The sequence below is a fragment of the Lepeophtheirus salmonis genome, chromosome Z (assembly GCF_016086655.4).
Source record: "Lepeophtheirus salmonis chromosome Z, UVic_Lsal_1.4, whole genome shotgun sequence".
Lineage (NCBI taxonomy): Eukaryota > Metazoa > Arthropoda > Copepoda > Siphonostomatoida > Caligidae > Lepeophtheirus > Lepeophtheirus salmonis.
Window position 1 is genome coordinate 6,000,474 of NC_092584.1, and position 26,640 is coordinate 6,027,113.

Consider the following 26,640-nt stretch of genomic DNA (forward strand, 5'->3'; position numbering starts at 1 on the left):
TTGACGAAAATTTCAAATATAAAATGTTTGAACGAAAATTTCAACTATATAATTTTTTGACGAAAATTTCAAACTATATAATTCAATTTTTGACACTAAATTTTTGTAAAAAATTTCAAATATAAATTATTATGAAAAAAATTCAATCCATAGCTATTCACATAAATTAAATTAAAAAAAAAAATTCAAATTAAATTTTTTGGGAAAAACAAATCAAAAATCTATAGCTATTTACAAAAAATTGTCTTTTTTTTGGAAAAAAAATTAAAAATCCACAAGTATGCAGATAAATTATATTAAAGTGCATGGAAAAAAAAAATCAAAAATCCACAGCTATTCACAAAAATTATTTTTTTTTGGAAAAAATTTCAAAAATTCAATTTCAAATATTACATTTTTTGATAAAAAACCTTAATGTGGGGAGGAGCTACAGCCGTTTTACACCACCCCTGCGCACGCCTCTGAGTTATTGAACATCTTTTCATTTTTACACTTGGATCAAATATTTTTGCAGACACTGTTACTGTTCCAAAAATACGTATTCGTTGTAAAAAAAAGTAATTTCGTTTTTCCCGGCCTTTTTTTAAAACAATGTATATTTTGTTCATTTTTGGTAACATTGGATCATACGTTAAAATGTGTTAAAGGTATTATAAACGCTTTTGGACAGGATTTTGCTATGTCGATTCAGTTGTGAATTATCGTGCGGCAAATATGTTTTCTTGAAAAAAGAAATTCGTTATATTTTACATTTTTACTGCTTGAAATAGAAAAACGTGCTGACAATGACCAAAAAATTACTTTTTCTCATTTTACTCATTCAGTGCGTGTTACACTACAGTAGTACATATAACTGATTTCTTATTCCTGTTCAATTCCAATCTGTACTATGAACAACTTGACCTTTTGTATATAGATGTCGAACAGAAGTGACCAAGATTTGTCAATAGGAAACAACAAAACATCATCAACACAACTTCAGCCTGCATACATCTTTAGTCACGTATCAGAAGCCCCCAGATACCGGATGGAAAATTTTTATGCATGCACCCTACAATCCGGACATGGTGCCAAGTGACTACCCTCTTTTTCTGTTTATCACCAAATTTTGTAATATGTATACCCTTTTTATAGTGTTGAGGCAACTATTGGCTAAGAAAAATATCAATAATTCACATGAAATTTAATGTATCCAATTCAAAATTTTGTGCTTATTACAAATGTGTGTTATATTTTTGACGCGAAATCTTTCGAAAATGCACCTTAAAGGTAAAAAAAACTCCCGTATTGTAAAATTTTGTAAATTATAAAATTTGAGTGAAAATAGCTTCTCTATACCTCTAGGTATCTTGCTCCGTGCCAGTGTCAGTGCCAAGAAGACTGCGGGGACCATAGACACTTTCATCCGGACCACCTTCAACATCAAAAAGTGGTTTACAGCTCTATACAACTAAGAAGAAGCAAATCATATGCAGCAACAGTATGGCTGACTTATAGCTTGCCTCCAATTGGCCTTGCTCCAAACCCAACCTAATCTCACAGTAATTTCCAGCTTTAGGGGTCTCTGAGAAAAATGTCTGACACACCTCTCATCGAAATTTGGTTTTGCTCCGAGATACCATTAAAACAGTGTGGTGGTAGCCCCCATGGACACACCTTTCATCGACAAAAGCTGCAATTCGGTTCACCAGCCTGTCGAGGCTGTTATTGCTTAGGAAGGAAGTCATACTGAATAGAAAATATAGCTAAATATTGTATTTAAACATATCACAAATTGGTTGTGAGTTGTCTGTTTTTATTCCAAAAATATCACGTATTTAGTCATTTATTCATAAATGTATGACACCATAAGTTGACATACAGGGTGCGTGGGCAAAATCTGCCGTATTTTAAGGACAACATTACTCCATCAGCTGATGTCTGATCCGTCTGCTTTTGGTGTTAAAATTTTTCCCGGATCATAGGCTTCAGTTATTGTTTACCCCTTGTAGTTTTAGCATCCTTTTAAGGGCCCAAGAAAAGTCATTATGTTCAATGAGAGAGATTGTAGGTGCGCTGCTATTCAGATTATACTTAGTGGGCACATGAAATTAAGCAATGCTGACATCTCTGGCCTTCTGTCAATGCCCCTTAAAACGTTCAGAAGTCCCAGGAAGCAGCTGGAGGAGTCATCAGACCCGATGGGCGTTGTTGACAGGAAGAAGAAGGAGGAGAAAAGCACCAGGATTGTACGGGACGTCACCTTCATCAACAAGGTCAGGGACATCATCGAAGAGGACTCCCAGCGTTCCATGAGAGACGTGGCGAGGGACCTGGACGTCAGGCAGCCCAACTTCTGACTGAAAAGAATCAAGGGTTGCGGCTGCTCAAAAAATTTAGGCGGCTGAACATCTTGAATAACCCAAAGTCGCCGAACATGCTCTGGTTCTTCTCTGATGAGAAGAGTTTTGTTCAGGATCAAATCTACAGCTCCCAGAACCATCGCTGGATTGCCGTGAACAACAGAGACGTCCCCAGGGTCATAAAGACCATGTTTCCGGCCACTATCATGGTCTTTGGGGGCGTGTCAAGTGAGGGCCATGTCATGCCGCCCCAAATCTTCGAGACATACCTCAGGGTGAACACGGACATCTACCTGCTGGTCTTGGAGGACGTTGTGTGGCCGTGGATCAAGTCTGTTGTCAGTGACAGGCCGTGGATGGGGCAGCAGGACTCGGCTCCGGCCCACAATGCTAAGTGTACGCAAGAATGGCTGAAAAGCAATGCTTTTGCGTTCGTACCCTTCTTCTCTTGTCGTCCCTCATCACCGGATTTGAACCCGTTGGACTACTTTGTCTGGTCCTACGTAGAGAGCATGACCAACCGCTCCTCCCATAACACCAAGCGGTCTCTCATCACCTGCATGAAGGAGAAATTCTGTGAGATAGAAGCAGTGCAGATCCAAAATGCCTGTTCTCGGTTTCGTACCCGCATTGAGCAGGAATTGGCTGCAGACGGCAAGTACATTGAATAGATAGCTGCTCTATATCCTAATAAAGATATTCGTTTTTATTTTATCAATAAATATTGTAAAATAAGCTTGTAGTTGTTGTTTTTTGAAGCGGCAGATTTTGTCCACGCACCCGTTATAGTACATAGTACCGAGCTACACAAAAACATTTCAATTGTAGTCATAATGTTAGTAACATTGGAGGCGCTTCCAATATTTGTACTCATGTTCGATTTTGACTGTTTTTACATCTGACACTATGCTGCTCTTCAGTTTTTATATGCGTATTAGATGAGTTCATAATAGGCCTAGAGGGATTCATGTATCCATAAATATATTTTCCATTGTTTTTGGTCAACTAACTTTCGGCTTCTTCAAAAATGGCTCAGCCTAAGCACTCAATGTATTTTATCTCTATGATTGAACATTAAATATAATATAACTTATTCAATATAATATCAAATTGCAAATATTGTATTGATATTTGAGATTGAAATGTGGTAATCTAAGACCCGAAAGAAGTAGAACGAGGATGTGTCATATCATATCAATCTTGAGCAATAAATTGTTTTATGTAGTAGATTATAATATCTTTCAATATCTCCTCTAGATATATTCAAATTGCTACTCAAATGAACTCTTCCAAGAAAAAGTTAATAATGATTATTTTTAACTATTAGATCCACAGATCGAAATATAATACATACTGAATAGTAGAAAATAAGATTGATTTCATTAGAAAAAGTAATTTCGTATTTTTCGCTTTATTTCAATGCCTTGTAAGAAGTATTATAATCATCAAATGTAGGCCAAGTATATCTTGTTCGGTTAGATAACGTGTTGCCAATGAGAATCCAATTTTTATAATGGCCTTCTTGTAGAAACTCTTGTGCCTATTGGCAAAAAAACTCGGATAAATAACTTGTTTATTTCATCAACCGCATGGTCTTTATTTATAAATATTTAAAATAAAAGTAATCACATAAAAGGAAATTTGCATTTGTACAAAACACATCATTTAACATTATAGTCAAAAATAAATTTCCTTCTAAAAGACCCTAAAACCTCAACACAATTAATTAATCAAACTAATAACCAAGACGTTTTGCATAATCAAATACTATTCCCCAATGTACCTAACAGAAAAAAACAACAGCCAAAAAACCTCCAATAAATAAAACATTAAAAGACAAACCCAACTCAATCCGTTTTTTCTTTCCTATGTTTATGTCGCCGAATCATCAACCTAAGAGTACATTCAACCCGAAGTGATATCGATAGAAAATATGTAATTAATTCAGCGGCATAATTCCACGACGAGTCTTGCGAGCGGGGACTCCTTAGGGGTAAAGTGGTGATTTAAGCTGCAGCCGATATTAAGAGAGTCCTTAGATTTCTTCGGTAAATCACCCAATCTTCTATGAGCTGTTGAGCAATAAAAGCTTTTCAATTACTGACAAGTACACTATTAGCTTTTTCCTCATACGAACTCTACTTCCTGTTAGAGGGAATATCAAAAATATCACAAAGACTTCCCAATATCTTGGCTCAAAATATAAAATAATCTTGAATTAAGTAATACAAAATCTTTTATAATTTTCAAAAGTGGAGAGGAAGCGTATTTGACATCGTTATATATTCTTCCACAGTCTTTACAATATAAAGAACAACTAATCAACTTGGTCGATATCTGAAATGGTGAGGTGAACTTCCGACCTTCATTGACTCCTTCTCAGAGAACGCAAGATCCTCCTCTCCCATATTTGAGGAAGATCTAAGCTCCTTATGTATTCCTTAGTAATTAGACACACAGCAGGAGATTTCAAAACTTCAGAATTAAATTTCAGATACCAAATAATTTTAATGGACCCCTATTGAGGCCATATTTGAAACTCCAAGCGCACTTTCCAGGAACGGGAAGTAGTCACTAGTTGTCAGTTGGCAGGTCCAGTCTGTAGAGTGTATGCGTAAGAACTTCCCATCCGAGCTCCCAAAGTGTCATCAAATATGTGTACAGCCTGGCGTTGTCTTGATGATATCTTGTTGTCTCCCATTCACTAATTCTGGCCGCTTCTATTGGATCGCCAGTTTCATTCGGTCAAGTTGTTAATAGAAGCAGTCATATTCAGTTGGTCATTTTATAGTATTTAAGGATTACAAATAGAGACTAGGAGAGAGATAAGAATTTGTTTTTTAGAGTAGTCCTTGTTTTTGTATAAAAATACCAACATTGAGCCTCGAAAATGGCGTCGGTTTCAATTATGATGTAATTTATGACGTCAGTGAAAACATCTGAATTGTTGATGTTGCGGACTTTGGGGGCCAAAACAATTGAGACTTGTAACAATAGAAACCCTTTTGAATTTATATTAAGGAAAATAGTAAACTTTTGGATCTTAAAATGGGACTAAGAAATAAAAAGACTTATTATATGAGTCAACTCGAGAGGTTAGAGTAGTTCATTCATGGATTGGATAGCAAATGTGATACAACGTCTATATCAACCAAACGATTACAAATTTTAATTTTGAAGTTTTTTTTTTTGTGTTTAATAAAATGAACTATGAAAATTCAAGAACTTCTGAACAAATGCAATCAAGAAGTTTCTCACAATATTTCGTTGAAACCCAAAAATGTGTTTCAAAAATGATACCCTTGTCGTTTTAGTGTTAAATATTAATTTTTATGTGTCAAATTTATACGCAAACGAATCTCCAGACAATTTTTACACACTTTACTTCATTGGAAGTTCATTTTTTTACAATTACTTTTTTTTTGTTTTTGATTTTGAATCAATATAAAGAATGTTGTTACTTAAATCATTGTATTTTGGGACGTCTTGCCACTTTCTGATTTACAATTTCATTCCTTATCTAGGCTCTTTCAGCTACAAAAAACTATTTTTGAATATTGAATCATCCCCCTTCTATGACCCTCCCCCGTCTTAGCCTGACTCGGTTCAAAAGAGGCACACATGCAAATTTTCACCCTCCTAGGCCCAACAGTTTGGGCACCCATAAAGGCTCACAAACTCTATTACATATATTATATACAGATTAATGCCAGTGAGTATGTCAAAATATACAATTATATTTAGTCAAATGACAGCATAATATTACATATAAATATTATGTAGAATACAAAACAAATTTATTTATTACTTCCCTACACCAATTATATACTTATCGAAGCTGCAATGCTGCTTCTCCAAATTGAGGATCTCATAATTGAGGGATTGTGTATTCAATACTCAACTGAATTTCCCTCCCCCTCCCTAGTTTATTCACTGTTGCAATAATCATAATATTAAATTGAGTTTAATTTAATAATTAAAGATCCTCTTGGAAAGGGGAGTGGTGTGAATAGTGATGTCATATGTATGCAAATGTTTAACGGAAAATAATTTTATATATGATGATACATTCTTTGCTTGTCCAAAGATGAGGAAATCCTTCTGATTCCTTAGAGAGTGCTCGACAGCCATGCTAGCCCGTTTTTAGTAAAAACCAGTGCGGATTGTGTAGTTTGGCCTGTATATATATATGATTTTGATACGATATGTCGTACCTTAAATACAGGATATACAGTGAGTGATAGCGAATCCTGCAGTAATTGATTCCCGTGTACAATTTCTCCCAGATTATCAAAAATAAATGAGGAAGAGAATGGAAATTTTTACTGGTTTATTGGGATGTCATTAGCTATATTATTTCTCAAAATGGCCGCCAGCATGGCCTTGGTCCTGGGGCGGAAGACCAAGCGTGTCTTTCTCACAATATTATCGCACATCTCCTCTTTCTCCTTATCCACTCCAGCTTTTAGGGCCTTCCTCTCAATGACACCCCACAACCCATAGCTCAGGGGTTCAAGTGTAAGATTGACGGCGGTCAAAAATCCTTTGACCAGAATCCCTTCAGGGGTATCCACATGATTATAATTTACAGAGGGCTTGGTTTTTGAATTTTTTTTGGAAAAAAATATAAAAAAACATATTTAAGCTATTCAATTTTTTTTTAAATTTCAAAAATTAGCCATCCTTCTCATACTCTTCACTGGCCTCCTGTCTATCTTCTCCTTGACAAGTCCGAAAAGGCTGCAGACCGAATTTTGTGGAGACCACCGCTGCCAGGACTCTGTGCGAAGCTCAGACCATCCTTTTTCAGCTTCTTTACCTTGAAGACGAGCCTCTCCAATCAGTCAACGATCCTGATCATTTCTGTCATCTTGAATATCCTTTTTCTTTGAACATCTAACGTCGCTCTCAATATTAATACGAATTTTGTTTTTTAAAAAATCGGACTATAAAATAAGTGCGTCCAATTGGCGTTGAAAACAAATATTATGTGTTATTTTAAAGTAAAATTTGTTACTTTCTTTTTCTACTCACAAAATTTAACTTATTTTAAATCAAAAGTACCTATATATGAGTCCTGTACGAGTACTGTACTAGTCTAGCCTAAAAATGATCCATTATTGGTTGTATTCTCAATGTATTCATTTACTTTTGGTGGAATCCCACCCAACAAGTTTTAAAATAATCTTAAATACGCTAAGGTCAGGGATATATTGAACCCAAAATTTACTTCCCCTTGCTTACAATGCCACGTACTCTCCTCCTGGAATCATACACGTCGATTCCATTGTCCATAAAACGAATAATTATGTAACTTTTATCTTCGAAATTGTTGCTAAAAAGTACTTGCCCCATCCCCAGAGAAAATGACTTCCAAATGACGTCATATTACTCCTAAAATACACAATAAGCAAGCAATTATAATACGGCTTAATTCATAGCCTCAATTAGTAGCTTGTAATTAAGTTAATACAAGTTGCAACTTGTAGAGGGTATTTACAGTTATACATTTTCTTCTATCACACCAGGGGCTGCACGACGGGGGGGGGATGATGGTCACCTTACTTTTGAGAATTTACAACTGCCATATAGCATCAAAGATGCGTGGACAGTGGACGCTCTTTAAATTAATAGAACACTTTATATCTTAAATATATATTGGGTTGGGAAAAAAGTAATTTCGTATTTCCCCCAGCCTTTTTTCTTTAGCTAAGTACAGGGAGTGGGGATCAAATTGTCGCCTACTTTAAACCTTGATAACTTGAAGACGACATTATCAAATAAAAAACCGGTTACCAAATAGGAAACCTATTATCGTCAGCTGACGATACGTAGTTCAGTTAGCATCATGCCGTGATCATATGAGGAGATAAAGAGCTATAAGTGGAACGAGGAGCTTTCGAGGTCCGCTGTAGTCATGGCATTGGTTAATAATGGAGGTGAAATCTCCAATTTAACGATTGCTTCAACCTTAGGAGTAAATTTACCGACTGTTCAGCGTATCCATAAGAAGCTAGAGGACACCTGGGATGTTGATGACACCATAAAGAGGGCACCCAAGGAGGAGGGCGCCGACAGGAAGGTCAGGGACACCGACTTTGTCAACAAGGTGAAGAAGATGGTTGAGGATGACCCTACCAGGTCCATGAAGGCAGGAGACAGGCTCTGGGTGTGGCAACAGGACTCAGCACCCTGCCGTGTGTCCAAAATCTCCATGCAGTGGTTAACCGAGAACTGTTATGACGTCGTAACCAAGGATTTGTGGCCTCGTAACTCTCCCGACCTTAATCCTTTGGACTATTTTGTCTAGGGCTATGTCGAAAGACATACCAACAGACATCCCCATATCACCTAGGCCAGCCTGATGGACTCCATCAAGGAGGTATTCGGCAACATGGACAATGAGATGGTCAGAAGAGCCTGCGGCCGGTTCAGAGGCCGTATTGAGGCCGTTATTGATGCCAACGGTGATTATATCAAATGAATGGCTACTCTATACCTATATGCTCGTCATAGTTTTGATTTTCAATAAAAAGTTAAAAATGTATATTTTGTGATGTTTTTTGTAGAAAAATATTTTGGCGACAATTTGATCCCCGGCCCCTTTATATGTGTGGCAATAACATAAAAACAAGCTTGGATACTTTTTCTTAATATTATGGCAGTATGATAAACGTATCAGTTGATATGAGTACAATAATTTTTATTATTTCAAAAAAGTGATAATGTCCTCAGGAGCCGTGATTTTTAAGGTTAACTGTACCTGATAAAATCGTTTATTTAGTAAGACTGATCATAAAAGATACTGAGACGTTATGACGTGAAAATCATTTTTAAAGAAGAGTGTATAATTGTTCACGTTCAAAGAATAACGAAAATAAGAAAGAGATTAGCTGATTAATGCCTCATAAACTGAAATGGATTATATTGATGATATCAAAATTCGATTTAAAGTTCAAATACCATACGATCAAGTTGACTGAACTTGTATATAATTATTTAATTCTGAGTTATTTTAACTAAAATACTTAGTCAAATTCAGGAGCAACGTTCTCCATTCAGGGAAATAGTTTATTCTAAAGTATATAAATATGTAAGGCCAATTAATTGATGGGCCTTGCAAATAAATAACATTTTCAACCCTTTATATGTTTTAATATTTTTTTCTGACCAGAAAAACATAAAACATTTCATACAAAGTAATTTAACAAAAAAAAAGTCATTTTTGGATTTTTTTTTTCTAATTACCTACTTAGTGTGTTTACCATTGCAAAATTATCTATCTTCTTTAGGAGCTCACACAATAATTTTCCTTCACTCTACTGGGTCTTCAAACCCTTTAGGGGGGTCATGTAATTACAAAAAATTCCCTTTGGCCATACTATACCCCCAAAGATGTTTTCGAGTTTGGGGTAATTTTTGTCTAGGGAGACTAGTTTCCTACTCTCCCTGGTTACTAGCGGAAAATTGCCCTCCAAAATGAACATCAAAATTACCAGAACAGATTCGAATAAACCAAAATTGCAACGGATCCGCTGTTATAGCATCAAGACCATAAACACTATTCACATTTTCAACCACTTGACTTTCTATTTCGTCTTATTTGAAGAAAAACTGGGAAATATGGCGTATTTTCTATTTGATAGTGTCCATTTTGGAGTGTTTAAAAATATTTTTGAGAATGAAATCTTATCTTTCTTACGCTATCTAGCATTTATACAACGCGAGATAATCATTACTGAAGACATCTATTGGAAAAATAATGGGTTGATTTTTTTATCACCTTTATGATAATTTTTAGTATAATCATGCCCTATTAGTAATCGTTTAACTTTAATATTCTTCTAATCGTTAATTAGCTAGGACATTTATGTGTTATTACTCCACGAACTAGCAGGTAAATGAGTAGCGGAAGTTATTAATAGAATGTCCACCTCTTGTCAAGAAAGATAAAGCATGTATGTTAGACAGGTTTGATTTTCAACTTTATTCGAATTTTGATGGCATGTAGTGTAGAAAAGTTTTCATGTGAAATAAAAATTACTTAGTATATATTTCATTCTTTAGGTAGCGCATCTTGTTCAAATTTTGAAAGGAGACAAAAGTTTTTAATTTGGTCGTTCATCATTACTTTACTATAATTAATTATTTTAGATATTATGCTAACCTAACAAAAACAATGATTAAGTTTTTTTTGTTTTTTTTTCTAAAAATACTTTATAGAGGAAAAATAAAGAATAACATAAGAAATGTTTGATCCTTTCTTTCTGAAAATGTAAAAAAAAAAGAAGAAAAAGGATGCGCGCTATACGCGGATCATCAAATTTTCCAAAGTTTTTTTGATACATTGGAAAATTAAAATAAAAAACTTTAAAAGAATTTTTTATTGTTTAAAAAATGTTTATCAAAATTATTACTCAATAAGTTAAGAGTTTGTGCTTTTTTTTCATAATTTAATTAGATGGCTTACCTAAAAATCAGCTCGTAGGACAATGCCATTTTGCGTAGGTTATTTAATTACCATACCACAAATTATCCATAGTAGCCGTAATCGAAATTGGAAAAAAAAGTTGACATCCCTCTATTCTCCAGGCTTCTCCATAAATATTGAACCGAAGCATCTAACATAACCCTTGTTTTCTTCTTTCCATTTGATTCAAAATGGAGGCGCGCCACCAGGGGAAGGTCTAGAGGGGCTGTAACCCCCCCTCCCCCAAATAAGGGTTTTTTTATTCTTAACAGAAAATGTAACATTTACTTTTCTTTTTACAAAAAGTTAAATTATCTGTGAATAGCTATGGATTTTTGAAATTTTTCTCCCAAAAATTTGATATTCTAAATTTTTTCAAAAAAATTTCTGTTTTTTATGAACAACTCTTAAAATATGATTTTTTTATCTAATAATTTTTTTTTACTAGCTATGGGGTTTTGAAATTTAATATTTATAATTTGATTATAAAATTTTTTGTAAGGAAAAATTTTAATACTAAATTTCTAAAATACGTATTTATTCTAGGAAAATGATATTTCTGGGGAAAAAATTAGAAAAATTAAATTTTTTGGAAGAAAAATTAAAAAATTAAATTTCAAATATAAAATTTTTTAATTTTTTTTTTCAAATTTTACATTTCTTAGTAAAAAGTAAGAATTTATTAATTTTTTTTTTCGGGGTGGAGTGTTTTTTTTTATTTTTTACATTACTTAAAAATATTCATAAATAGTTAAATACCCGTAATACTCACAAATTAAACCTTAGCAAGGTTAATAGAAATACAAAGTTGTACCGTAACGCGTGTACGACTGATGTTTGACTTTCACCACGCTTTTGATATTGACGTCATAGTAGATGAGTGGTTGCGTGTTTTGTCAAAATCTGTTGATCTTTCCCAGCACTCGGTACGATACATTAAATTGAAAATTCTAGCAATTGGGATGTCATAGACTATAATTGGTTGTGTGTTTTGTCAAAATCCGCCTGTCTTGCCCAGTAGTCGGTACAATACATCAAATTGAAAATTCTAGCAAGCCCAATTACATGATGGTCTAACCTTGTATTTCTATTAACCTTGAACATTAGGTATTTTTCCGATGCCTTTCCAATTAACAGTCCCGTCACCTGAATTTACTAGGGTTGTAATTTCCGGTCACAGTACAACCTATGGATGAGATCGTAAGACAAATCAATTTTGCTTAGGCCATTTTCATACACCAAGACACATTTTTTCCGATATGGAAATAGTTAAAAAGTTCAAAATCAAACATACATAAAGAAAGAAAAATGTTTTGACGTCATAGGATGGTGTGTTTTCTCTTCCTAGTCCGAGTTTTTGTGACAAGGGATTTTCCCTCATCATAGCCATACCTCCTCCATAATAATAAAAATATAATGATTGTAATAAATTTAAACAAAATACTAACACAAAGAGTACAATTGATATAGACTAGCCTCACATACATTTAACATAAATATATGATATGAAAACCAGCACTTTACGTCATACCCCAATAATTATCATGGCGACATCCGTTTTTTTTTATGTATTAGTATTTTGAATTGGGAGGGGTGCTACTTCTTACTTGAATATGTACTCTACTTCTACAACTGCTCTAATATCACACACACACACACACACGCATTGTTGGCAATATTCAAATAAATCAAAATAAGTATTATGTTTAAGAGAGAGATTATGGAGGAGGTGGGACAAAGACCTATGTAGGGAAGGCGGGAGCAGTTTCAAATGCTTTTTTATTAGTTCAATTACTCGCTAACTGGTTGTCAGCTGTCGATTTCCTCGTCTCACTTGATAATTCAAGGCTATTTCTTAATTTATTCTCTTTGAAAATACAAGAAGTAAAAAAAAGATAGGAATACAATTTCTTGTTGATCCTTGTAGACGTCGTATAGTCGTTATATTTATATAGTTAGGACGTTATTATTATATCTTTTATTTCGAATTATTTTATTAATAGATACTAAGACTAACTCCCTATTCCTCTTCATAATTCCCTCTTTCAATGTACGAATGTACGTTCTACCTTTTTCGTTTTTTTGGGGTTTGTGTGTGCATTTTCGAATCTACAACACATATCTTTCAAAAAAAACTATGAGCCATGAGGAATCGGTCTTGTTTTATTCAAAAAATTAACTTATCAGCGAATAAACAAACTTGTTCTCCAGAGAACAGGAATCCGGTCTGATCAGAATGAAACATAGCCTAAGGTGCGTAACTTAAAATTCTAAACAACTTTTACTTTATGTCTAAGGTCCTTTCTCCTTTTTTGAAATAAATACCCTGTGTTGACAAACAAATAATGTTGATATTGCCCATTTATTTATTATTTCTATGAAACTTTTTGGCTATCATATAGAAATACAAATGTATAGCTACAATTTTAACAAAATATTACAAAGCAATATTATATACAGTATCGAATAAAATACAATTTACGACTTTAATATCCTTAGGAGCAATAAGAGCTGGGAGTATTTAACAGATCAATAGCAGTTGATGTGATTAATTTATTTGGCTAAGTACCATATGATTTCGGGCTTTGTCCTTGTTTATTTTTGGAGGAAAGGTTGCGTGATACAATATGGCTATTTTTAATTTATTCAGTTGAATAAATAAATGTAGTCATAACTAAAGGTGGATCGGGATCGAAAATATTAGGTTTTGGGCTAAGTTGGGATACGAGGTGTCGGGTTATGGGCCAGCTAGAGCGCTTTCTGGCCTAAATATGACAATTTATGGAATAAACGTACTCCAATATATACTCATGAGAGCTAAATATATTTAAAAATCAGAATGCAATAAGTAATTGATGAAGTTAAATACTATACAACATTCCTGTATATCAAAGCATAAATAATTAGTTCCAAAACAAAACAAAAACAAGTCGAAAAATGACAATTGAAAGGGATTAACGATTTTCCAGTCGGCCACTCCATGCATTTTGGCGTCTCCAGGACTACCATCTACGGCGTCAGCAAGTCCAAAACATTGGAGATGAGGAAGGGATCTGTCAAAAAGGCTAAACTGGAACTGAAAGTGAGTGGAAAGAGCCTTGTGAGGGTGGACAGGCCACTTTTGATACCAACAATAAACGAAACTCATCTCTTTTGTTGTAAGACTCCATTGAATGAGCCTTTTGTACTCTTTTGGGAGACTTTTGGCCCCTTATAGCCCTCATAATAACCCCCTTGAATACACCTTAGTGTGTATTTCGATGGGAAGGCCTGCAGTGTCTATCAAAACTACTTTCAGCTAACACTGTGACGTCATGACAGAGGACTACCTCTGCAGTGGCTATCAGGCCTTCCACCGCCTCCTCGAAGGCATCATTACCGCTAAGGACTGCTACATCAATGATTAAGAAAGCTCAGACCCACATCAATTTATATTATCAATTTTGTTGAAATTCTATTATAAATTATATCTTGTTGAATTTTAAAATTAAAAGTGTTCATATTTTAACGGACTACTCGGTAATTTCACGACACTAACAACATTCCCGGTCTCCCCTATAATTGTGTATGGACGCACATGGTAACGTATAATTATTATCATTGTGTTGTTCAGTGTTCTACATATGCGAGTATTTATATTATGTATTTGTTGAATGATATAAAAAAATAGCAACGTGTATAATATATATTTCTTCTTTATTTGAATAAGAATCCAACGTTTGTTATCATTATTATTACAACTGACTGCACACACAATACAGAGCAAAAGGGTTCATAATTATGTACTATATTCGACATTGCTTATACTCCCTCAAAGTTACGGAAGAGAACCCTCTGAATAGGGAGTTATGAATACGCGGTATAAAGGGGTAGAAACCAGTCATTATTTTTAATATATAATCAAAGCTGAAACATTTTGAAACATAGGATGTACAATATAATAGATTTAAAAATAAAATTTGTTAATTTATTATGTATAGGTTGCGCGATCACTAAAGGATTGTAAACTTCCATTGAATGTACCTATAAAGAATCCATGACTTATGTAGGATCGATCTAAAAGTAACAAAAAAGACTGCAACCATATCAGTCCGGTCTTCATAAAATTTGTTAGTCCTAGGGCGAGCCCTTATAGATTTTTTATGAAAACCTCACCAGCTGAAATGACGTAGTTGCTACTAAAGCTATAAGCCAAGTAGCAAAACGAGCACAAAACAATAAATAGGTGAAAAATGCCTTGGTCAGAATTAACTTTTTTTCCCCTAGGGCAGTATTTGTGTATTATTTCTTCTACCTTCAAGAAAATAACAACTCTAGCTATAGACTAGAATATATCTGTGTATTAATTAACAAAAATAGCTAGATTTGAGTCACAAGTGTAGAAAGTAGAATATATTATAATTCTAGTATTAATAAATAACTGTTAACTATAGTTTAGTTATTTTTGTGATAAATATTGTAAGAGGATAAGATAAATGTCTTGGAGTCTTCCGAGGCTGGGCTGCTTTAACAGCTCTGCAACTTGCCTTCAAGGGAGCAGATAAGCTTTTTGACCATATGAAGAGTAATTTTAGAGAGAACTCTGCTTGTCAACTCAACCCTACAAATACTGTATGGCTTTGCTGCCTACTGTCGGATGATACCTACTGGGACATTCTAGTATCCATGTTTTGGAGGTGTTTCATTCTAAAATTTACAAGGAGGTCCTTGAGGAGAATGAATTGAGTTGTTTTTTTCTTTGACGAGTCTTCAAACTTCAAGGCTCCATCTTTAAATCTTTCATGCAATAATTTATTGGGGGCTCTCCAAAGGTGGAGAAATTGATAGAAATTCATGAGGTTAAATCGGAAGTTGAGACAGCTCAATACAGGTCTGCAAAGGGAATCCTCGTTTTTTTAGACGGAAAATAAGGCAAATGGATCCCAGAATAAAAGTGACAGATATTTATTGAAGCTTCAAAGGAGGCTACAGAAGAAGCTATTGTAAATTTTGGAAGCATATGAGTAGCTTAAGTGTTTCAAAAATTAATTTTTTGTGGTAGTTTCTCTCCTCTGAACAATGTTCCTTTTAAACCACAAAACCTCTTGATTTTGATATCAAGAGTTGTCGAGGTTTGAAGATTATAGTATGAAAAGTCTTTATGAGTTGGTCCGTTCCAAACATATATAGTCGTATATTTACAAAATCGCTATAGATGTGGTAACCCGCTTTAACACTGAACTTGGCTCTGATGTGACATTATTAAAAAAGTGTTCAGCTAACATCAACAAGACTGTATTGCAAGTGTCTTATCAATACACCTTATATGTATCGATAGTCACCTTGCAAGATGGTTGAAATAAAAAGTAAACAAAAAATATGTACATGGATTATCTTCAGGATTCACGTAGCATCGATCAAAAAATATAGAATATAAAACCCTTCGTAGATTATTAGGGCTATGTATTTTTGTTTTAAAATATCTCTTATTATTTTGTAGAGCATAATTATGATTTAGATACTATAAACTATTGTTTGAATTAATGGTTTATATTTCTGGTCTATACTAAATAAAAATACATAACCCTGTCTGGAACCTCTGTTAAATTACATTTGATTAATCTTAGTAAAAAGACGTGATAACAATGAACAGTGCAAAAGAAAAAAAATTATGCATATACTAAATTTTAGGCGAATCAGAATTAGAGATAAGAAAAAGCAATCTTGATTGATATGCATGACGCCTCTTTTCCTTATATAGTCTCTTTAAAAGAGACAAAATACCTGTAGGAGATTTATGATTCGAATCCTAGCTATGAGTGAATAAAATAAAAAGATAGCTAAGACGGTAGGACTAAAAGACCTATGTATCAGTCCTTTAGACCGTTGAATGGTAAGCCAGATCGGACTGATGAAAAAAAATTAAAGTGGGCGGGAAAATAAACTGATAAGGCAATCAGTCCAAGGACTGATCCAATACTACTTATTATCCGAGGTAATAAAATGTATTTCTATTAACCTTGCCTATTACCGATTTAACATATAGTAAGATAAAAGAAAGATAAACAAAACGACAGGGGTTCAAATGGAAAAAGTGCTAATCACTTAATTCTACTGTTATTCATGGTTTGACGAACAAGCATTGTACAAAGCACCTGAAATTTTTGAAGGCTTGAATCCCCGTCCTAAGGAAGAAGTTAACTCTACTCCTTATCAAGCTTTGTAATTTTCTCCGGATGAATTTTCATTCCGCCGTCCCTCGCAGAATTCCGAATATGAACATCTCTTAAGATGAATGATCAAGTTAGAAATATCTTCCTTCGATTCCCTCTGTCTTCTTTTGGTTCTAACTCTTCGAGAACATAGAAGTCAACTTCTTCCGGTCTTAATGAACAGAGGCTATAGCAATTGTCTAATTAAAGGCACATCTAAATATCAAATTTGTCTCCCTTAGAAAGATTCAATTGTTTAAATGTTAAATTGGTTTTAAAAAAATATATATATTTTAGTTTTATGGTAATAAATTCAAATTGATGAGTATCTATATGTAATTAATATTTTATATTTCACATCCAGAGCCTTATATTTGAAACTCAAAGTGAATTGATCCCGTCATAGTTACAGCCCTTGAATATATTCATTGTTCTATATAAATGAATTGATTCGTACCCTAGAAGGAATCCACTCTACTCTCGTATGAAGCTTAGCTTGATTTGGTTCGCTTTTTAGGATAAATTTTCATCGAATCATTATTCCTGTATATATCATAAATCGAGTATCTCTTGTTGAGGATAACGTATCTCGAATTTCTTCTATTGTCCTAATTCTTAGGAAACATGTATTTATGTTTTTAATGAATGAGGATCGATCTAAGTTTATGAAAATCATATCTAAATTAAAAATATATTTCTCCATTTATCCAGTTTGTATTATGTTTGAAATGTTTCAACATTAAAGTATCATATTTTTGTTGTGATAATCCTAAGTGGATATATTTTACTTAATTATACTTACATATACGACATTAAGTCTCTTATTTTATTCCGAGAACTATAGTGTCTGGAAAAGGGCGTATAACTAGACATTGAACAATTCAATATATCTTTTTTATCACAAATTAATAGATGTAACTTTTATAATTATGTAAATACTCTAGCGAGATTTTTGGTTATTTCCCCCATAGATTTATATCTGATCTAAGTCAGTTAAAAATTATGCATTTTTAAACATATATAAGCAGAAAATAACGATCGAAAATACTCATTGGAGGATGTATATTTTATTCATAAAATGAAAGTTTAAGGGCATTTGATCCTCCCTCTGTTAACGCCCCTGTTCTCTGTAATTGAAAAGTAAATCTAGAGTCACCAAATGCCAAACTTTTAAAATAGAATACAGTTAAGAGAAATATAAGGGAAATGAAACCTACCCATAGAGTTGTCAACAATCCTACGTACCAAAATTAGACAATTACCCTGAGTGTCTCATAATTTTTGTTAGAGTCGTTTATGTCGTAATTAAATATGTATTAATATTCTTAAATAAATGAAAGACCATTCTTATTTATTACATACGTATCTAAATATTCAAATGTTATTGTAACATACTACAAATAATTGAAGAGCCTATAACTCAATTACTATTGTTTTCTTAACTTGGATTGATACATTGGAAGTATGAATTCACAGTCCTAGATAAACTCCTTTAAGGATTTGAGTCCTTTAGATAACTACGTACTGTAGCCTGTTTCGTTCTCTTTGGGCAAGAAAGAAGGTTTACAAAGACCCTCGTTCCATTGCAATTTCAGTCTACTCAAACTCGAACTCTTCAACGACTCGGCCTTTGACTCCTTCTCCGAATACTCTCAATGGTGTGTCTTGCAACAGACAATCGCTTCTTCTTGTGACACATCCTGGATCATAACGAAGTGGAAATCGCTGCTCTTCCCTAATAATATGCTAATGTTTGTTCGTAAATCCATGAATATCGGGAGAACTAAGCACTTCTTCCATTCGAGAACCACTTTCGTCTTTGTTTATTTTTCTTTTATCTTAATATATATATTATATTGGTGATGGGTAATATTTATTATCAGTTTCAAAGAATCTTCCCATTTTCTACACTTAGACAATTTTCCTTTTTTTTTCTCCTCCCATTTTTTTCTTGCGATATCATTTAAACGAATCTAGCCATTTTTTTCACCTAGACTCTTTTCCTTTTTTTCTCCTCGCATTTTTTCCTTAAGATGTCACTTTAAAAGAATAAAGCCATTTTATCTACGTAGACACTTTTTTTTTTTTTCTCCTGGCATTTTTTCCGCTGCCATTTTTTCCCTTTTTTCACTTTAAAAGGAACTACCCATTTTTTTCCACCTAGACACTTTTCTTTTTTTTTCTTCTCCTACCATTATTTACGTTGCCGTTTTTTCCTTGAGATATCACTTAAAACGAATCTAGCCATTTTTTCCACCTAGACTCTTTTCCTTTTTTTCTTCTCTCCTCCCATTTTTTCCTTAAGATATCATTTTAAACGAATCTAGCCATTTTTTCCACCTATACACTTTTCCTTTATTTTTCTCCTGCCATATTTCCGTTGCTGTTTTTTCCTTGAGATATCACTTTAAACAAATCTAGCCATTTTTTCCACCTATACCTTTTTCCTTTTTTTTTCCCTCCTACCATTTTTTCCGTTACCGTTTTTTCCTTAAGATATCATTTTAAACAAATCTAGCCATTTTTTCCACCGTTTTTTCCTTAAGATATAATTTTCGAATTTCCTATCCACATAGATAACTTTGCCATTTTTTCCTTGGCATTAATTCATGGCTTACGGTGAGCAAAATCAAAATACAATTTTTAGAGCCATTTTAGGAATTTTGAATCCTACCATTCTGGTACTTTAAATAAATTAAATAATAAACAAACACGAGAGCAACTTGAATTAAAGAAGTACTAATCACTTCTCTGTTATGAATTAATTATCATTTGACATGATAGATTATTCATATTAGATTGACGAACACGCATTATATTTGGCAAAAGCATCGACCTTCCCATAGACTTTGCACCCACCATCCGTACCGTAATTAACCAAGTTAGATGATTACATGAAGTATCGAATATATTTTTAAATTATTTAAAGTACCACTACGGTTTTTGACTTTCATTTCATGGAAAATAATTATAACTGCATCCTGTGTCAAATGGTATTATTTTTCTAAAGGTCAACAACGAAACAAATTACACTGTCCAACAGCAAAAATGGAAAAAAAGACAGTATATACTCAATTTAATAGAGTTTAATTCCCTGAGTCTAAATAAGGAAATTAATTTTTTTAAATGAGTCGCCCCAAAAGCGCTCCATTTTGTTGTCAATTTGAGATAAAGTCACGACAATATTTCAAGCATACAACTCAAAATAAAAATCTATATGTATTCGTATACCCCTGCCAAACAAAGAGAGAGAAAAAGAAAAGAGAGAGAAAAAGGAGAAGAAGAAAAGATATATTATACAATTTGTTATATGATGAAGCCTCATGTACCAACCTGTATAAATAACTTAGTTCAAGCTCCACTCCTTGCATACCCGTAGTGAGTGAATAATTCCAAAAGACGGACATTGAAGGGAGTCCTTGGAGCAAATCCTTTTTCTCTCTTTTTTGTTCTTTCTCTTTTCTTCTCTCTCTCTCTTTGTTTCTATCTCTTATAGCTGGGGCATACGAATATATATGGATCAATTCAAAAATGATTCTTTAAATATTATCGTGGCCTCATCTAAAATTGATAAGGATATAGAGCGTTTTTGGGGAAGCTATTTAATAAAAAATTAAAGTTCATACTTTCAGCTATCCAATGATATACTTTTAAACTTTTTGAATCTATTCGTCTGAAGCTATGAGCCTCTGAATCAAAAACACTTATTTTCCATTTTAAACAAAGATAAGTCGAGTTATAAGTATGATGTAGACATTTTAAAAATGTTTTATAATTTTTTAACATTTGGCTTTTAAAATATATACTTACATAATTTATTCCTATCTTGAACACTGAGGGATAAAACAGCTTTGAACCTTAAAAATACCCGAAAATAATTAAAAAAGGTCACGAGTCTCTGAGAAAAAATACGGCCATATTTGTAATTAAACTTCATTAAATTAAGCATAAGTTGTTCTTGTGCATAAAAAAAGTGTGATTTGTTGTGTAGTGTTATCTTCAAAGTGAACCTGAAAGCAGTATTTTTGTTATTGAAGTAAATAGTGAATTTAACAAGAATCCTTACATTTTAATGTCTTGAATTAAGTACATTTTGGACGTCAAGCAGCGCTTATCCAAAACTTTCACCGAATTTTGCCCTTCAGAGAGTAGGGGCGTCCGTAAGGGTTGGGCTGGAGGGGTGTAGACCCCCCCCAAAAAAAAAAGGGATTTAATCTTTTTACTAGAACTGGATATATTAAAAAAATAGTATCTAAAAATATAATATTCGAAATTTAATTAACTTTTCAATTTTTTTTCCAAAATTTAATATTTGAATATTTTTTTCCAAAAATGTAATATTTTTAATATTTATCCAAAAAAAAATTAATTTTTTTGTGAACAGCTGTAGATTTTTAAATTTTTTTTGTGAACAACTGTGAATTTTTAAAATTGTTTGTGAACAGTTGTGGAGTTTTGAATTTTTTTTTGTGAACAGCTGTGTATTTTAAAGTATATTTTTAAAAATTTCATATTTCAAATTGAATTTTTGATATTATTTTTCAAAAAAAATTAGTTTTTTGTTAAGAACCATTGATTTTTTTTTCTCAAAAATTTCATTTTTTTTAACAGAAGCTATATAAGCATCCGTTGTTCACCGATGACATAGAATTGATAAATTGTATTCAAAGTTACGATTTTGTACACTGTCAGTTTTCTGTTAAGGAGGGAGACTATCAGGAGAAAGTAAATACCACTATTTTTTTGCTGCCATACAGACCATGGCTGGTTCTGGAAAAAGTATCGATAATTAATCAATAAATATTCCACTTGCCCCGAGGTGGTATGCAACTTATATCATAAATTACACAGCTGTTAACTCAATCAATGCATTAGGTTATGAAGGTTGAACGGGAAATAACTTTCTGTTACAAAACACGTATTATGTAAAACTGCACATAATAACGTCAAGGGATAGGAAAAAAACCCTCTTTACAATTCAAATATCACAAACAATATTGTTCATCGTGAGGCAGAAGATAGCTATTGACAGAAAATTAAATTTTTTAGAAGAAAACAAATTAACTTTTTTTGGAAAAAAAAATCAAACATTAAATTTTATTATTAACAATTCCATATTTTGGGAGAATACAAACCCTCCAGCCCACCTTCTGGGGACGCCCCTGAGACGTGTATATTTTTGGAAGGGAATATACAAGTTTTTGCTAAGATCTTTTTTGAATTTTTATCTTCAAACGTCAACAATTTTTATTTCTAAATTAAGAAGTTTTGCCATTTAAAATATATCTTGTTAGTAGAAGTGAAAATATCATAATATATTATATTTTGGAACTACAAAAATGAATAAAATTGTCATTTTCTCTTCTCCAATTAAGACACAGTTTAAATCACAGAACCTCATTATTTAAATGTGATAAATGTTGAGGTTAGATAATTATAATCTGACAACTGTTTTTAGAAATAAATTGAGTATACATATATGATAGATATCAGTGGTAATTCAACTAACAATCAATGTTAAGGTGCTTCTATTAATTATGCATCTATTTAAATATAAGTACTAACTTTTTAAGATGATATATTTTGACTCTAGGAAAAACACGAACTAATAACACAAAAGAGTTGACCATCTGAAAAAATTCTAAAAACTGTGTAGACTTTATGATAAACAACGTCAATAGAAATTCAAGGTTAGACCATAATGTAATCGGGCATCCTATAATTTTAAATCAGATGTGTTGTACCAACTGCTTGACAAGACAGGCAGATTTTGACTAAAAACGCAACCACTCATAGTCATTGACGTCAACATTGCTAGAATTTTCAATTTAATGTATCGTATCAACTGTTGGGCAATAAAAATAGATTTTGAGAAAACAAGCAACCACTAATACACTATGACGTCAATATTATAATGCGTAGTGGAAGTCAAACATCGGTCGTACATGAGTTATGGTATAACCTTGTATTTCTATTAACCTTTATAATTATCATAATAGTTGAATCTCTCCTAATATCATTGCTCGTCACTGTTGATAATCATACTCGAATATCTTTGAATTCTTTTATTGACAAATTTATGCCAGGGGCGTCTGCAAAACATATATATATATTATTTTTTTTTTTGAGGGAAAAAATCCAAAAATTATAATTATAAAAAAAAAAAAAAAAAATTCAATGTAACTGACTAAAATTTTTAAAAACTAATATACATTAATTTAATTTTTGAAAAATATTTAAAATAGTATATATTTTGTTCTAAATTCATAGCTATTCACACAATTTCAATTTTTTTTAAATCCATAGCTATTCACACAAACTGAAATTTTTTGAAATATTTTTTCAAAATTCTAAGCTTTTTACAAAAAATAATCATAAAATTATACTTCAAATATTACACTTTTTCGAAAGAAATTTCAGAAATTATATTTCAAATATTATATATTTTCAAAAAAAATCTAATAATACATTTTTTCGAAAAAAATTGCAAAAATTTACAACTATTCAGAAAAAAAATTAAATTTTTTGGAAAATAGATTAAATATCCAATCTTTTGGAAAAAATATCAAAATCCAATGTTATCTAATGAAAATTTAATATTTTTGGGAAAACTTATTTTTCAGAAAAATTTGAAGAATTAATATTAAATATTAAATTTTTTTGAAAAAAAAAAATTAAAATGTCAAATTTTCTACTAAAAAGTAAAAATTCCTCAATTTGGCTGGGGGGAACCTTCAGCTTATCCCCTGCCAATGCCCCTGTATACACAGCCCCTTACATTCACATTGCCATGGAATGCGATTGTATCCCACATTTTAAACTCCATCATGTGCAACTTTGGATTATATCTACAAAGCAAGAAAAAAATATCACGAAGAATGATGACCGATATACATAACGCAAAGTCCAGTCTACATTATTATAGCAATTAAATTATATCATAACTTTATTATTTATCACGTGGACTTGTAAATGTATATCTCATCATTGAAGGTATATAGAAAATGACAAGTCCCTGTAATTGATGGGATGTTGTTACAATTCTAACTAATAACATCTTTTAATTATTTATAAGATATGCATTTTGCCTATTTTTAAATTTATTTATTTATATGTGTCCAGGCATGTTCATAAATTTCATCATTCCTATCCAAAATGTATGTATGAACTATGTTGACGGTGATTCAATTATATTTTATAAATTATAATTCTACTTTAAGTTAGTGTTGGGTCAACCCGAAAAAATATATACTCCGTTTGATTGAGTTGTTAATTTTTTCACAATATAGACATCTTGAAAATAGAGATAAAATACATAAGCCGGTCGTTTGAAAAGTCCACGAAAGTCTGAGAGATGGTACTACTGGCACGGATCCAGGTTATATTAAGTCAATAAGTATTATCTCTTGGAAGAGCACACACCAATTTTAAGCTAGATCAGTTTACTTCTGAGATTCGTTTGAATCGAGGAAGTGGAGAATTTTCAAAAAAAACAAAAAAAAACGAAAAATAATTTCGTGTGTTTAATAAATTTTACTTTAAGAAAGGCAAAACACCTGAGGAGACTAAAAATAAGCTTGATAAACATTATGGGGACTCTGTAAATTTAAAATGTATATATGGGCTCAAGTGATGCTGTACGTTCTAGACGCCCTGTTGAGGTTAATTCTTCAGAAATCATTGATAAAATCCATAATATGGTCATTCATCAGCAAGAGCAAGGGTGCGTAGGATTGCTAGTGATATTTTGGACTATTTCTACGCCCAATTTCAGAATATTCTTGGAGATCAACTACGCAATTTTCCTAGAAAAGGAAATCATATGACAATGTGTTTGTTCTGTGTCCAGATCACAAAATATTTTGATTTATGTATACATAGTTTTTAAAGTAATAAGGTAGCGTCACCTGATGGTTTAGGAGTAAAAAATCTTTACCCTCCTCCAAGATATTGATGTTCTCTTTCTCTTAAATTTTTGGAATTAAGATGGATCCGTGGTAGAATTGTAGTCATCCCCAAGCAGGGAGGCCAATAACAGTTTTGAATTAACGTTGGTGTTCCATACAATACAACACTATGATCAGAATCCCAAGAAAAGGAGATTTTCTCCACTCATCCGTTTCATAAAATATTACCAGAAAATTTGTGGCTGAAGACCGTTTTTCATTCAAGGTACCTCTCTTCTCCCAAATGATTAAAAAGTTATATAGTATGTCGGCTAACTCTACTATTATCTATTATATTAGTCGTAAGATATAGCAGAAGATTTTTATGGGGATAATGAAAAATCCCTTCTTGGAATTGAGAGTTACTGGATCGGGTACTCTGTTTCATGCTTCTGATGAGGGTTACTATTTGTTATAGACTCCTAGCAGGAGTAATGTACAAAGAAATTGAGCCTACCCTCAAACAAAAGATGGAGAACCCCCAAAAAAGATTTATATGGAATAGGAACATAACGTATATATCTAGAAAGGTTAAGGCATCTGTTGATTCTTTGAACGATAATAAAAAAATTAGGGCAATTATTATAGAGTTATTCAAAGTATGTTTTTCAATGTTTAATTGCTTACTCCTGTTATATGTTTAGAGAAAAGGCAGAGTAGTAAGTAGATTATGAATATTAAAATAGCATGAACACGCCGCCATCTTAAGGATAGCTAAATAAAAATACAAAATATTTTGTTCATATTTAGTTTGTTTATGCTCAAATTATAAACTAAACGATCTTACTATAAACTATAATTATAAAATTAGTACATTTCTACTGTAAGACCTCCTTGTATACAACATTTCTTTTTGTTTCTGTCCATTTTTTCAAATATATTTTACCCTGGGATTGATATATTCTCATTACCATTCCCAACTTGACATGTTCCTTCTTTAACCATAATGAAGATTGAAGATGATTACTAAAGTTAACTCACTATTCCTTTTCCTCATTCCCTTTTTTAGTTTGTATTTAATAGACGTTCTCTTAGTACAATAATTCGTTTTTGTATCTACGTTTTTTTGGTACATTATTAAATCGACGACTCATACCTTCAAAAAACACACTCATACAGAGGAAATCGATCTTGTTTTATGAAAAAAATCAACTTATTTGCAGAAAATCAAACTTGCCCTCCAGAGCTCAGGAATCTAGTCTGATCAGAATTGAACATGACTCTACGTACGTAATTTAAAATTCTAAATAACTTTTATTTCATGGTTAAAGTCTGTATCTGTCTTTATTTTTGAAATAAATGCGTTTTTATCATTCTTTTTCTAAGTGCATCATACACAGATAAATTACTTTAACACTATGTAGGCTATGGTTCAAAAGATCCATCTCAGTAACTCCAAATCACTTTTTGTTATTACATTTGTTTGGTATAGTCATGTTTACGATGATTAGTATTTTACGTAGTTAAGGAATATGAGTCTCAATAACATATGTGTATCGATTTTTTTAAAAGGCAGATAATAGGTATATATTCATGAAAATCTTTTTAATTGCTTCAAATCAATTTTAATGAAGGAGCATTTAGTAATAACATTGTTGAGTTCATTATTATTTTCACTCTGCTTGAGTGATGAAAATATTTTTAAAGAAGGAGGCTGTCAACTCCTGGTGGATGCCTATGATAGAGCCGCT

General features: G+C 32.5%; 1 long non-coding RNA gene across 1 annotated transcript; it reads left to right on the forward strand.

Annotated features, from left to right (window-relative positions):
* Positions 1 to 16,618: 16,618 nt before the first annotated feature.
* LOC139907341 (uncharacterized) lies at positions 16,619 to 17,333 on the forward strand. The gene is made up of 2 exons (XR_011783887.1): positions 16,619 to 16,786; positions 16,838 to 17,333. It is a non-coding gene; the product is annotated as an uncharacterized lncRNA (long non-coding RNA).
* Positions 17,334 to 26,640: the final 9,307 nt, after the last annotated feature.